The sequence below is a fragment of the Triturus cristatus genome, chromosome 12, assembly GCF_964204655.1.
Source record: "Triturus cristatus chromosome 12, aTriCri1.1, whole genome shotgun sequence".
Taxonomy (NCBI): Eukaryota; Metazoa; Chordata; class Amphibia; order Caudata; family Salamandridae; genus Triturus; species Triturus cristatus.
Genome location: NC_140595.1, coordinates 230,269,129 through 230,282,748, shown reverse-complemented (window position 1 = coordinate 230,282,748; position 13,620 = coordinate 230,269,129). Strand labels below are relative to the sequence as shown.

General features: G+C 42.7%; 1 protein-coding gene across 2 annotated transcripts in view; it reads left to right on the top strand.

The window, feature by feature from the left end:
• Nucleotides 1-13,620, top strand: part of PLEKHG4 (pleckstrin homology and RhoGEF domain containing G4) — a 1,592,954-nt gene that overhangs the window by 732,181 nt on the left and 847,153 nt on the right. The gene's annotated exons all lie outside the window — the stretch shown is intronic.

Sequence of the window (13,620 nt, the reverse complement as noted above, 5' to 3'; positions counted from 1 at the left end):
ACATATATATATATATATATATATATATATACATTCCAACGCAATCCAGTAAACAGTTGTAAAGAAAACTCACTGGTGCCGTGGCCTCAGTTTCAAGACGTGCTTTATTCAACGGATCTCCCTACGCGTTTCGGAGTTTCAGTCACTCCTTGATCACGGGCGGGGATTCAAAGTGCAAGTGATACATTTAAAGGTGCAGCCTCCGTATTGCGTCAACATGTAGTAAACATAGAAAACATTTTCTCAGTTACATTGTTGCAATAAAGTTATAATTCAATTTTATCGTATTCCGCATATAAACAGAGCAGAGAATGTAATTCACTTATCAGTGTTAGCACCAAACATACATGTTTTAACTTCATTTTTATAAAGAGAAATTAAGTAAGATTGACAGTACAACCCAAGTGGGTGTTCGCATAAAATAAACATAAAATGTTGTAACTCCAGTGAGTAATAATCAATTAATGTGGTGTCTTCTTTACATCTATTCAATGTGCTACAACTGCTCGTTTTTATTTTCTTCAATCCTGCAACAAACCAAAAATCACTGTTAACTTGGCAGACTGCTATGTGTCAAAATTAATAAAACTTTAAAAACCCTTAAAAACATGTTACGACAAATGCAGCATTTAAACAAAATTCATCTTAAATGTATTGACATTTCCTCATCCTGATTCAAACCTATGGGGCACTTGGTGTTTTTTTTTTTTTTTTTTTAAAAACCTTTATTTGTGCATAGGAAAAGAACAAATACGGGCCTACAACCATCAGGCCGGCCACAATACGGTTGAGCACAGAGACAAACAATACATCCCCTGTGCGTCAAGGTCAAGATTAGCAACGATTCAGGATTCATACACTGGAGGGATCCTGGACACCGGGGGAAGGAGAAGTGAAGGTTAATTTTAAGGTTTTCAAAAAAAAATTTTTATCGAGAAAAAAGTCAGTAAAGGATAGAAACAAGGAGATTCGAGTCCGCAAGTCGGCTTCATACACTGGAGAGCAGCAGCATCATTAAAACAGCCATAGAAAATCTCATACAGTAAGGCGATGCAGTTAGATAACAGGATCATCACAGTAGTAAATACGCACCCCCTAAAAGCCGCCCCCACTCAATCCACCCCACACCCGGACCCCGAATCGAAACAAGTATAGCGCAGAGACATGAAAGAAAGAGGCCCATAGAACTAAAAAGAACCAGTAAATTACCCCCCCACCCTACACCAATGCGGAGGCTATGGCCTACCCCCCCCCCAGCATAGTGCCTGTCGCCCAATGAACCCGAAATATAGACGAGAGAGAAAGTAGGAATAGAGTAAAGAAACTAAGAGAAGAAAGAAGAAAGGAGGTGGGGAGGAGCCCACGTATCCTCGGAGCGCCCGACACCACCGGCCAACCAATCCTCCACACACTGAAACCCCACTACACCCAAAGGCGGTCGTGTGAAGATAGCATGTAACACCAAGGAAAAGAAGGCAGACAGATCGCGACGAGTGCGCACAACATATGTAGACAATTCCAGTCCCAGTCCAGCCCGGCCGTGAAGCCATGATGATAGAAAGTAATCTAGCCCTGGCCCGATCGCGGGCGTACGATTAGACCCGCCCCCTCGTGAATGCCCCGCATCCCGAACAGACAAAGACAATATGGCCACTTGGGAGAAGATGGAGAAGTAGAGTCACAAAATGGCCGCCGATCATCTATTGAGGTCCCCTTGCACACCATATAAAATCCAGACCTGGCTTGTAAAGTACATGAGTTCCACATAAAAGGAGCCGTAGGCCACCGTGAACGGTTCCTCGAGGTCGCCAGGTGTAGTTCAGCTGGAAACTCCTGCGGGCACGGTGAGGCAGGCAACAACAAAGCAGGCAGCAATGACCGGGGAAACAAAGTATCTGCCATTGAGCAGGAGAGCGATTGATCCTGAGCGCCGGGAAAGCCAAATGAAGACACCAGTGTAGCACCGTTATACCCAGTCGTTGCTTCCCCGCAGGAGGACCACAGCACTGGCAGACTCACGTCTTGTTGATCACAAACGGGGCGCTCACGGCCCGCAGCAGACAGTGTAGAGTCGAACCGCTCACTCAGCGTTTGCAAGCCGACACACAATTGCAGACGAAAGTCCCGCAGGGCAGCCAGAACGGAGCCGTATGTCAGCGGAAGCTGCGTCCCCACAACGGCAGCAATCCGGGACGGCACTGGGGAGCTGGAGTCTGGTAGAGGGAGGGCGAAGCGGGCAGCGGGCGAGACCGGAGCATCACCCCCCAGCAGCGAGCAGGCAATCAGCGCCATGTTTTACCGTTGAACGGTACCGTGGCCAGGGGGGGGATCGTGACAAGGAGGCAATTCCCAACAGGTCTGCGCCACAACAGGTGAAAGCCAGCAGTCGCTTCCCCTCCCTCGGGCTCTCTTTGCAGCCGACTAGACCATAGAAGAAGGGGGTCTGCAGCCTTCCACAGCGTGGTCCACAGAGCGGGGTAGGAGACCCGCCACACCGGGGCTTACCCTCTAGCTCCAGCCCGTCAGGTGCAGGGTACAGGAGGTGTCCGGGCGTCTCTCTCCCGGCTCTTCTGGCGACCGTACGTGGCGTGAGGCGGGATCGGGACCTCGGGCCCAGATTTGCACCAGCGGGTCCGGTGACTGCGACGCTTCCAGGGGGCCGGCCGAGGCCACAGTAGAGCAAGGGTCCAGGGCGGAGAACAAAGGCACCAAGAACTCCGGCATCCGGGCGGGCTAAGACTTCGGGAAAGCGGCGGCGCAGTCAGCGCGTCGTCGCACGCGTTGCACCTCGAAAATCGGCAAGGATAGGAATCAGGATGATAGTCCGAGGCCAAGGGCCGACGGAGCCGGGCGCTCAAGCGACTGCTCCGGTCGCCATCTTGGCTCCTCCCCCCATGGTGTCATATTTGATAATCATTTTTGATTCCATCTTCCTCAATTCCAATGTCCTATTGCCCCCTCTTTCCCTAAGAGGAACACAATCTAACACCATGAATTTCAGAAGATTGACATTTTGGTTGTGTTTCTGATAGAAATGACGGGCTACCGGATATTGCTTGTCATGATTCTTTACAGCCCTAAAATGTTCAAGAATCCTTTTCTTTACTTTGTTAATAGTGCTTCCAATATAAAATTGGTTACATGGACATTTAAGTGCATAGATTGCATATTCAGTATCACATGTCAAATGCTTCGAAATTTTGTACGCTGGTTTTTCAGTGTTTAATTTCACAGTCTTACAGCTTTGACTGTATTTGCAGGCTTTGCACTTATTACAAGTGAAGAAACCTTGTATCACATTTCCTTTCTTGGTTTCTTTTATTGTACTAGTCATCAGAACATCTCTTAGGGATTTAGCTTTCCTAAACGTGATAGAGGGATGTATACCTATCTTTTCTTTAAGATCAATATCAGTTTTTAAAATTTCCCAATATTTGTTCAGACTTTTTCTAACATCCCAAGCTTGGTTGTGATAGGTTGTGATAAATCTAAGCTGTTCATTAGTTTCAACCCTCTCTTTTCTTATGAACATGTCTTCTCTTTTTATTTTAGCTACTCTTTCAATGGCTGAATTCATGGTAGCTTTGCTGTAGCCACGTTCTGCAAATCTTTGACTCATTACTTTTTCTTCCAGTGCATAATTCTCTTCTGTGCTGCAATTTCTTTTGGCGCGTAACAATTCACCAAATGGAATGCTGTTAATCAAATTCTTAGGATGGCAACTCGTGGCGTGTAACAGACTGTTACCAGCTGTTGTTTTTCTGAATAATTTGCTACAAATCTTTTTGTCATGAATTTCTAATCGTAAATCCAGAAACTCAATAAAGTTTTTATTGGTTTCACTGGTAAATTGTAAATTCAATGTATTATTATTCAAATCAGAAACAAAATTCTGTGCCTGAGTTTCTGTGCCCTTCCATATGCAAAAGATATCGTCAATGTATCTAATCCAGAGGACGACGTGGTCATGATATTGTCTGATGTTTCTGACAATCTGCTCCTCCCACCAGCCGAGGTATAAACCTGCAAAGCTGGGGGCGAAGCAGCTTCCCATCGCTGTCCCCTGGGTCTGTCTATATATCTGTTTGTTGAACAGAAAAAAATTGTTTTTAAGACACATTGATGCTGGTATATAAACTGCATACATCCATACTCATTAAGAGGTAACTGTCTTCCCACATGATGTCATTGATAATTTTCAAAAAATCCCCTGTGTCTTTGATGTAAGAGGGTAATCCTTGCACTAGAGGCTGCAAAAAATAGTCAACGTACTTTGATATATTCTCAAGAGGACTACCTCTTGAGGACACAATGGGTCTGCCTGGTGGACATCAAAGACACAGGGGATTTTTTGAAAATTATCACTGACATCATGTGGGAAGACAGTTACCTCTTAATGAGTATGGATGTATGCAGTTTATATACCAGCATCCCCCAGAATCAAGGCATTGATGCATGTAGACACTTCCTTAAGGGAAGATCTTTGTCTTTTCTGTTACACACAGAAATGATATTAGAAATGATCTCAATGTGTCTTAAAAACAATTTTTTTCTGTTCAACAAACAGATATATAGACAGACCCAGGGGACAGCGATGGGAAGCTGCTTCGCCCCCAGCTTTGCAGGTTTATACCTCGGCTGGTGGGAGGAGCAGATTGTCAGAAACATCAGACAATATCATGACCACGTCGTCCTCTGGGTCAGATACATTGACGATATCTTTTGCATATGGAAGGGCACAGAAACTCAGGCACAGAATTTTGTTTCTGATTTGAATAATAATACATTGAATTTACAATTTACCAGTGAAACCAATAAAAACTTTATTGAGTTTCTGGATTTACGATTAGAAATTCATGACAAAAAGATTTGTAGCAAATTATTCAGAAAAACAACAGCTGGTAACAGTCTGTTACACGCCACGAGTTGCCATCCTAAGAATTTGATTAACAGCATTCCATTTGGTGAATTGTTACGCGCCAAAAGAAATTGCAGCACAGAAGAGAATTATGCACTGGAAGAAAAAGTAATGAGTCAAAGATTTGCAGAACGTGGCTACAGCAAAGCTACCATTAATTCAGCCATTGAAAGAGTAGCTAAAATAAAAAGAGAAGACATGTTCATAAGAAAAGAGAGGGTTGAAACTAATGAACAGCTTAGATTTATCACAACCTATCACAACCAAGCTTGGGATGTTAGAAAAAGTCTGAACAAATATTGGGAAATTTTAAAAACTGATATTGATCTTAAAGAAAAGATAGGTATACATCCCTCTATCACGTTTAGGAAAGCTAAATCCCTAAGAGATGTTCTGATGACTAGTACAATAAAAGAAACCAAGAAAGGAAATGTGATACAAGGTTTCTTCACTTGTAATAAGTGCAAAGCCTGCAAATACAGTCAAAGCTGTAAGACTGTGAAATTAAACACTGAAAAACCAGCGTACAAAATTTCGAAGCATTTGACATGTGATACTGAATATGCAACCTATGCACTTAAATGTCCATGTAACCAATTTTATATTGGAAGCACTATTAACAAAGTAAAGAAAAGGATTCTTGAACATTTTAGGGCTGTAAAGAATCATGACAAGCAATATCCGGTAGCCCGTCATTTCTATCAGAAACACAACCAAAATGTCAATCTTCTGAAATTCATGGTGTTAGATTGTGTTCCTCTTAGGGAAAGAGGGGGCAATAGGACATTGGAATTGAGGAAGATGGAATCAAAAATGATTATCAAATATGACACCATGTGCCCCATAGGTTTGAATCAGGATGAGGAAATGTCAATACATTTAAGATGAATTTTGTTTAAATGCTGCATTTGTCGTAACATGTTTTTAAGGGTTTTTAAAGTTTTATTAATTTTGACACATAGCAGTCTGCCAAGTTAACAGTGATTTTTGGTTTGTTGCAGGATTGAAGAAAATAAAAACGAGCAGTTGTAGCACATTGAATAGATGTAAAGAAGACACCACATTAATTGATTATTACTCACTGGAGTTACAACATTTTATGTTTATTTTATGCGAACACCCACTTGGGTTGTACTGTCAATCTTACTTAATTTCTCTTTATAAAAATGAAGTTAAAACATGTATGTTTGGTGCTAACACTGATAAGTGAATTACATTCTCTGCTCTGTTTATATGCGGAATACGATAAAATTGAATTATAACTTTATTGCAACAATGTAACTGAGAAAATGTTTTCTATGTTTACTACACGTTGACGCAATACGGAGGCTGCACCTTTAAATGTATCACTTGCACTTTGAATCCCCGCCCGTGATCAAGGAGTGACTGAAACTCCGAAACGCGTAGGGAGATCCGTTGAATAAAGCACATCTTGAAACTGAGGCCACGGCACCAGTGAGTTTTCTTTACAACTGTTTACTGGATTGCGTTGGAATTTGTTGGGATTGGCATCCCGGCCGTGTTGCCCGCCGTTGAAGCGGCTTTGGTGTGCCGAACGATACGTTGGAATATATATATACATATATATATATATATATTCACTGAAAAAAACCATAGGTTTCAGACCTGATATAGTTAGGAATTAGCATTTAAAAAACCTTTGAAATTCACTGAAAAAACCATAGGTTTCAGGCCTGATATAGTTGGGAATTAGCATTTAAAAAACCTTTGAAATTCACTGAAAAAACCATAGGTTTCAGGCCTGATATAGTTAGAAATTAGCATTTAAAAAACCTTAGAAATTCACTGAAAAAACAATAGGTTTTAGGGGTGTTATAGTTAGCTGGACATTTCACTCGAACAAAACCATTGAAATTCCTCCGATATAGTTAGTTGTACTAACTACATCTCGCGCGCCCGCAATCCACTGCTGATGATGTCACATGTTACATCATTCATGACATGGTCAGTGACATCACTGATGACATCTCAAATGACATCACTGATGACATCATCCAGAGAATGTGGTTTGGTTCGTTATTTAAATATGTATTATATATATAGCAATTTGCATTGAAGAATGAGTGGATATATAAATATAAATATCTGGATGGAGGATTTAGTAGCAGTGTGATTGACTGTTTACTTGACTAATTTATAGTGTCTCACTAAATATATTGGATAGTGACTAAACTGTGTGAATATCTGTATCACGTTGTCAGTTGTTGTGTAAACTGCTGCACTAGTTGGTTACTAGCTATGTGAAAGTCTATATTATTTATTGATTAGTTAACTGAGTATTTGTATGGGAGAGTGAATGTGTGTGTGGTTCAGTGGGGGGTGTGTGACTGCCCAAAGATGTGTGAATAGTTAATTCAGTAGGTATATGAAGTTAAAACTACATGTTATAACAGTTGTTTGGGTGAATGAACATCTTTATGGGTGTGGCGATGAGCAAATATGTGTCTCAATGGTACATGTCCAACAAACTAGAAAAATAAAAGCCAGTGTATGTGTCAGTTGTTGTATATAAATAAGTATACATAAGACTCAGTGATTGTATGAGTGACTGTGTGGATAACTGTATAGTTGTAATAGTGATTTTAAAACACACTAAGTATGAGCTATTATCTATATGAATAGATGAAGTGGTGTTTTTATAAGTGTATAGCTAAATAAAAGTAAGTATGATCCATTGTTTGCATAAGTGAGTAGGATGACTTCATAAGTGATTAGGATGTGTGCTGGTGTGTAATGTCGATATAGGTGTATAAGTATATTTAATAGTGTTCTATTGATCATTGACAGCATGTATGAGTGAATCTATAGGTAAGTGATTAGATGTGTGTATAGATCTAGGAATCACTGAGTGGGTGTTTAGAAACTTGTATTGGTGTGTCAATGGTTTTACATCTGGCACTCTCTATTTTACAGTGAGTGATGAAAGGTTATACTAGTGTATGATGAGGTGTATCTGATTGTCACGTGGATGATGTCATCAGTGATGCCATCAGTGATGTCATTTGAGATGTCATCAGTGATGTTACTGACCATGTCATGAATGATGTAATATGTGACATCATCAGCAGTGGATTGCGGGCGCGCGAGATGTAGTTAGTGCAACTAACTATATCGGAGGAATTTCAATGGTTTTGTTCGAGTGAAATGTCCAGCTAACTATAACACCCCTAAAACCTATTGTTTTTTCAGGGAATTTCTAAGGTTTTTTAAATGCTAATTCCTAACTATATCAGGCCTGAAACCTATGTTTTTTTCAGTGAATTTCAAAGGTTTTGTAAATGACAATTTTTAATGTATTAATTGTTATACTGATTTTTTTTATACTGATTTACTACATTGTTTAAACTGTTTATTTTTAGATATTTTATTTTTTTATTTACATTATACATTACAATACAAAATATACTTTCTCAGAATGAATTACTTTAGTTTAAATACTTTGCAAATAGGCAATAGACTTTTAAGTACAGTGGTTACAGTTGTTGCAATGGGCAACACAATTTCAAACACAAAGCAACATTGAGCTCAATGTGAATTTCTAGTCAAATGCAATTAGTTACTTTATGGATTACTTTTCAACCACAGGACTGGATGCTAGATTCAGTCCTTGGACATCTCCTGTAAACAGTTGAGTAAAAGCGTTTTGGTTACAGTAGTGATTTTTAAGGATTATTATTGTATTTTAAAAGTTGACACTTAGAAAAATTTTCACATAGAATCACCAATGTTATCCTACGGCAGAAAATTCACTTAGCAGGTAAGTAGTGTTATTGTTACTTTTTCTTACCCAGTGGTGGATCCTGGATCCAGCACAGGTGAATCTCCTATAAACAGTTGAAAGAATGTGTTTAAGTCATACAGACGATTTTTTAGGAATATTTTAAGTTTGTGAAAATAGACACTTAGAAACTTTTCTATTTAAAAGCACACAATGGATTCCTATGGAAGGAAATACAAGTTACTGTTAAGTATGCTTAGAGTTACTTTTCAGGGTCAGTGCTGGTCTAAAAGATGCAGCCCTGGGTTCTTTCCTGATAACAGGTGAGTAAATCGTAATTCGTAGTTCGGCTGATTTTAGAGGAATATTTGTATGTTTCAAAAATGGACACTTAGAAACTTTTCTGCTGAAAACCACACAATGGATTCCTATGGAAGGAAATACAAGTTACTGGTAAGTACGCTTAGAATTATTTTTCAGGGTCAGTGCTGGGCTAAAAGATGCAGCCCTGGGTTCCTGATAACTGGTGAGTAAATTGGAATTCGTAGTTCGGCTGATTTTAGAGGAATATTTGTACGTTTCAAAAATGGACACTTAGAAACTTTTCTGTTGACAACCACACAATGGCTTCCTATGGAAGGAAATACAAGTTACTGGTAATTACGCTTCAAATTATTTTTCAGGGTCAGTGCTGGGCTAAAAGATGCAGCCCTGGGTTCTCTCCTGATAACTGGTGAGTAAATTGGAATTCGTAGTTCGGCTGATTTTAGAGGAATATTTGTACGTTTCAAAAATGGACACTTAGAAACTTTTCTGCTGAAAACCACACAATGGCTTCCTATGGAAGGAAATATAAGTTACTGGTAAGTACGCTTAGAATTATTTTTGAGGGTCAGTGCCGGGCTAAAAGATGCAGCTCTGGGCTCTCTCCTGATAACAGGTGAATAAATTGGAATTCGTAGTGAGGCTGATTTTAGAGGAATATTTGTACGTTTCAAAAATGGACACACACCTTTCTGCTGAAAACCACACAATGGATTCCTATGGAAGGAAATACAAGTTACTGGTAAGTACGCTTAGAATTACTTTCCAGGGTCAGTGCTGGTCTAAAAGATGCAGCCCTGGGTTCTCTCCTGATAACAGGTGAGTAAATCGGAATTCGTAGTTCGGCTGATTTTAGAGGAATATTTGTACAATGGTAAAGGAAGGGGGCGGGGCCTGAGGTGACGTGTGCAAAAACGCCCTGTGGCGCGTTTTATGTTGGGGAATTATTTCCTCTTCAATCCTGCGGTCACCTGGGAGCCAACTAGCCCACCAGGTACCTCCAGTATGGGTCAGGGAGCTGCGTTGCAGAGTGGTGTTCAGAGGCCACGCCCCACTCTGCAATGCAGCTCCGTGGCGCTTACTGGAGGTACCTGGTGGGCTAGTTAGCCCCTAGGGGACCTCTCGATTGAAGAGGAATGAATTCCCCAACTTAAAACGCGCCACAGGGCGTGTTTGCACAGTATCACCTGAGGCTCCGCCCCCTACCTTCACCACTGTGCAAACGCGCTCTGTGGTGCCTTTTAAGTTGGGGGATTAAGTCCCCTTGAATCCTGAGGTCCCCTAGCGGCCAACTAGGCCACCAGGTACTTCCAGTAAGCGCCACGGAGCTGCGTTGCAGAGAGGTGTAAAAAGGGGTGTGGCCTCATTACACCTCTCTGCAACGCAGCCCCCTGGGGCATACTGGAGGTTCTTGGTGGGCTAGTTGGCCCCCAGGGACCCCCAGTATTCAAGGGGAATTAGTTCCCCCTCTGCAAACGCACCAGGGGGCGCGTTTGCAGAGTGGTGTAAGGAGGGGGAGTGGCCTCAGGCCGATTCCGTTTTTTTATTTTTTTTTAGAAGGGGGGCTGTGTAGCCCCCCTTCTTTTCCATGTTTTTTGGCCCTGGGGACCCCATCCCCCATGGCCTGCCCCCAATTTTTGTTTATAAAAAAAAAAAATCGGGAAGGGGGCCACGTGGCCCCTCTCCCGAGGCCATAATTCGACCCGGGGACCCCATCTCCCGGGGCATGGCCCTTTTAAAAAAAAAAATGTTTTATGGATGGGGGCTGCGTAGCCCCCCTCCTCTGGATACTTTAAGGCCCCGGAGACCCCATCCCCCGGGGCCGGCCATTGTTTTTTTTTTTATTGGGGAGGGGGGCCACTCATGGCCCCGGGGACCCCATGCCCGGGGACCTGGCCTCTGTTGGGGGCCGTGGGGGGGTCCCCAATCCCCCCACGGTCCCAGCCGGCTCCCCGCGTCCTGCGGGAGCCGGCATTGCTTTTCCACATGGGGAGCAGCTAACATGCTGCTCCCGATGTGGAAAAGCAATCAGCTTTGCTTCATTGAAGCGAGAGCAGGTTTCCCTGCTCTCGCTTCAATGAAGCAAAGCAGTTTGCAATGACAGGGCGGAAGCCGCGAGGCTCCCGCCCTGTCATTGCAAACTACAGTGTCCCGGGGTGGGCACCCCAGGACACTGCAGGAGCCGGCCCTGGGGGGTGGCGGTCCCCAGGGCCTATTCAAGGCTCCAGGAGGGGGGCCGCGTGGCCCACCTCCCACACTGACAAGTTGGCCCGGGGGTGGCGGTCCCTGGGGCTGGGGGGGCCTGAGAGCCTGGGGCCAATTACCAAAGAAGCGCGGGAGCCCCGTCGATTCTTTTTTTAAAAAAAAGCTTTTTTTGGCACTGGGGGTCCTTGTGGGACCCCCTGAGCAGGCCTAGGGGGTCAGGGTGTTTCTACCCTGCCCCCTTGTCGCGTTTTTCGCGTTTGTTTTATAGGTTTCTTGTGCCTCGGTGCTATCGAGGCACAAGATGGCTGCCAACCGTTCCTGATCTGGAGTGTTGACAGCCAATTAGAATACAGCTCGTGCACGGCAGGGTGCGCGCTGGGTGCAGGGAGGGTGCGCGGATTCTCCGAGGCCATAGATATATCTATGATTTTACTTTTGATTTTCTCAGCAACTACTGAACAGATTTACACCACTTAAGCAAAAGGCACGAGTCTGAACTGAAGACTACCTCTTGGCCAAATTTGGTGTAATTCCGTTCAGCAGTTCGGGCTGTAGCTACGTCATCAGTCCTATGGGAAATTGCATGGGGAAAGCGCGTTTTGGGACCCCCCTTTTTTCTCGGCCCCTGCTTGACGAATCACCACGAAACTTCCAGGATAGGAGCGGACCGGAGCTGGCCAAAATTTTGGAAAATTTTGCGAAGATTCGTCAATCGGCGCCAACGTTATTCCAAATAGAATGTTGCGTATTTCCTATGGAAAATAGGTCCTACCTATATCTACCTACTGGCAACCGCCAGTAGGTAATAAAAATATATATATATATATATATATATATATATATATATATATATATATATATATATATATATATATATATATATATATATATATATATATATATATATATATATATATATATATATATATATATAATGTTTGGGACACCACCAGGTCTATGAGTATGCAAATCACTAAATTTGCTCTTGCAGCAGGAGGCACAAAACACGACATGGATTACTACAGCATGGGCGCAGCCAGAAGCCGTGGAAGATGGGCAAGTACTGCAATCCAATGAGAAGACCTATTTGGATTTAAAGACCAGACCCCAGGTGCAATACCATAGCTGAAATGAAGCGGGCACTGAGGAAAGCCGTTTGGCTAAAATGCGTCTGCCCAACGTTTCATGGACAGAGCAACATTGTGACATGCTCCTGTAATTTGAATTAAAAATTCACCCTTTTCACCGAGCAAGTGTCGGACCCGTTCTGTGGAGGGGCATTGGACAATATATATATATATATATATATATATTCACTGAAAAAACCATAGGTTTCACACATGTTATAGTTAGCGGAAATTTTACTGATAAAAAACCAATGAAATTCCCCCGTTATAGTTAGTGCAGGAAACTATAACTCACGCGACCGCAATCCTCTGCTGATGCTAATACTGTATTTAGACACTTATTTGCCCATGTCTTCTTCCATAAATTTTTAGCTATACATATATTACAAATATTTTTTTTTCATAAAGACACATATGTCATCAGCAGAAGATTGCGGTCGCGTGAGTTATAGTTTCCTGCACTAACTATAACGGGGGAATTTCATTGGTTTTTTATCAGTAAAATTTCCGCTAACTATAACATGTGTGAAACCTATGGTTTTTTCAGTGAATTTGCAAGGTTTTTTAAATGCTAATTCCTAACTATAACGTGTGTGAAACCTATGGTTTTTTCAGTGAATTTGTACGGTTTTTTAAATGCTAAGTTACTTTACGCCATTCGCGGCGTGCGCGCCCACTTAACGCAGTTCGTTCCGTGCGCGCACCGTGCGTGCACAGTGAGCACGCGGTGCGCTTCGCGCACCGCGCGCCCACTTTACGCAGTTAGTGCTGTGCACGCACGGTGGGTACGCGGTGCGCTACGCGCACCGCGTGCCCACGTTACGCTGGATGGGCCATGTACGCACGATGCGCTTCGCGCACCGTGCGCACATGGAGGACATATGATGCGCTTCGTTGTGAAAGGTTATATTTTATTTTTTTTAAAATAGCTGATAATCCATGCACAAATGGTGCCCTTCGGGCACCATTTGCACACGGGGTGGGGAGGGTGTGGATGATTTTTTATTTTTCAATAATTTTTTACCGTACACGTACTGTAAGCGTAATCGCAGAAATTAGCGAAAAAATTTAAATTCCGTTTTTGGCCTTGGGGGATCTTTGGGGACTCCCTCAACATGGCTAGGTGCTTTGGAGCTGGCTAAACAGCTCCTTTACATGTTTTTGTCCTTTGTTTTTTAATCCACACTCTGAGTGCGAGAGAGAAAATGGCGGCCGCCGCTTCCTGGTTTCGACCGATTCGAATGTTTACTAAGATCTAACAGCCAATCAGAATCGCGCTCGCGCACGTCAACGTACGCGTACGGTAA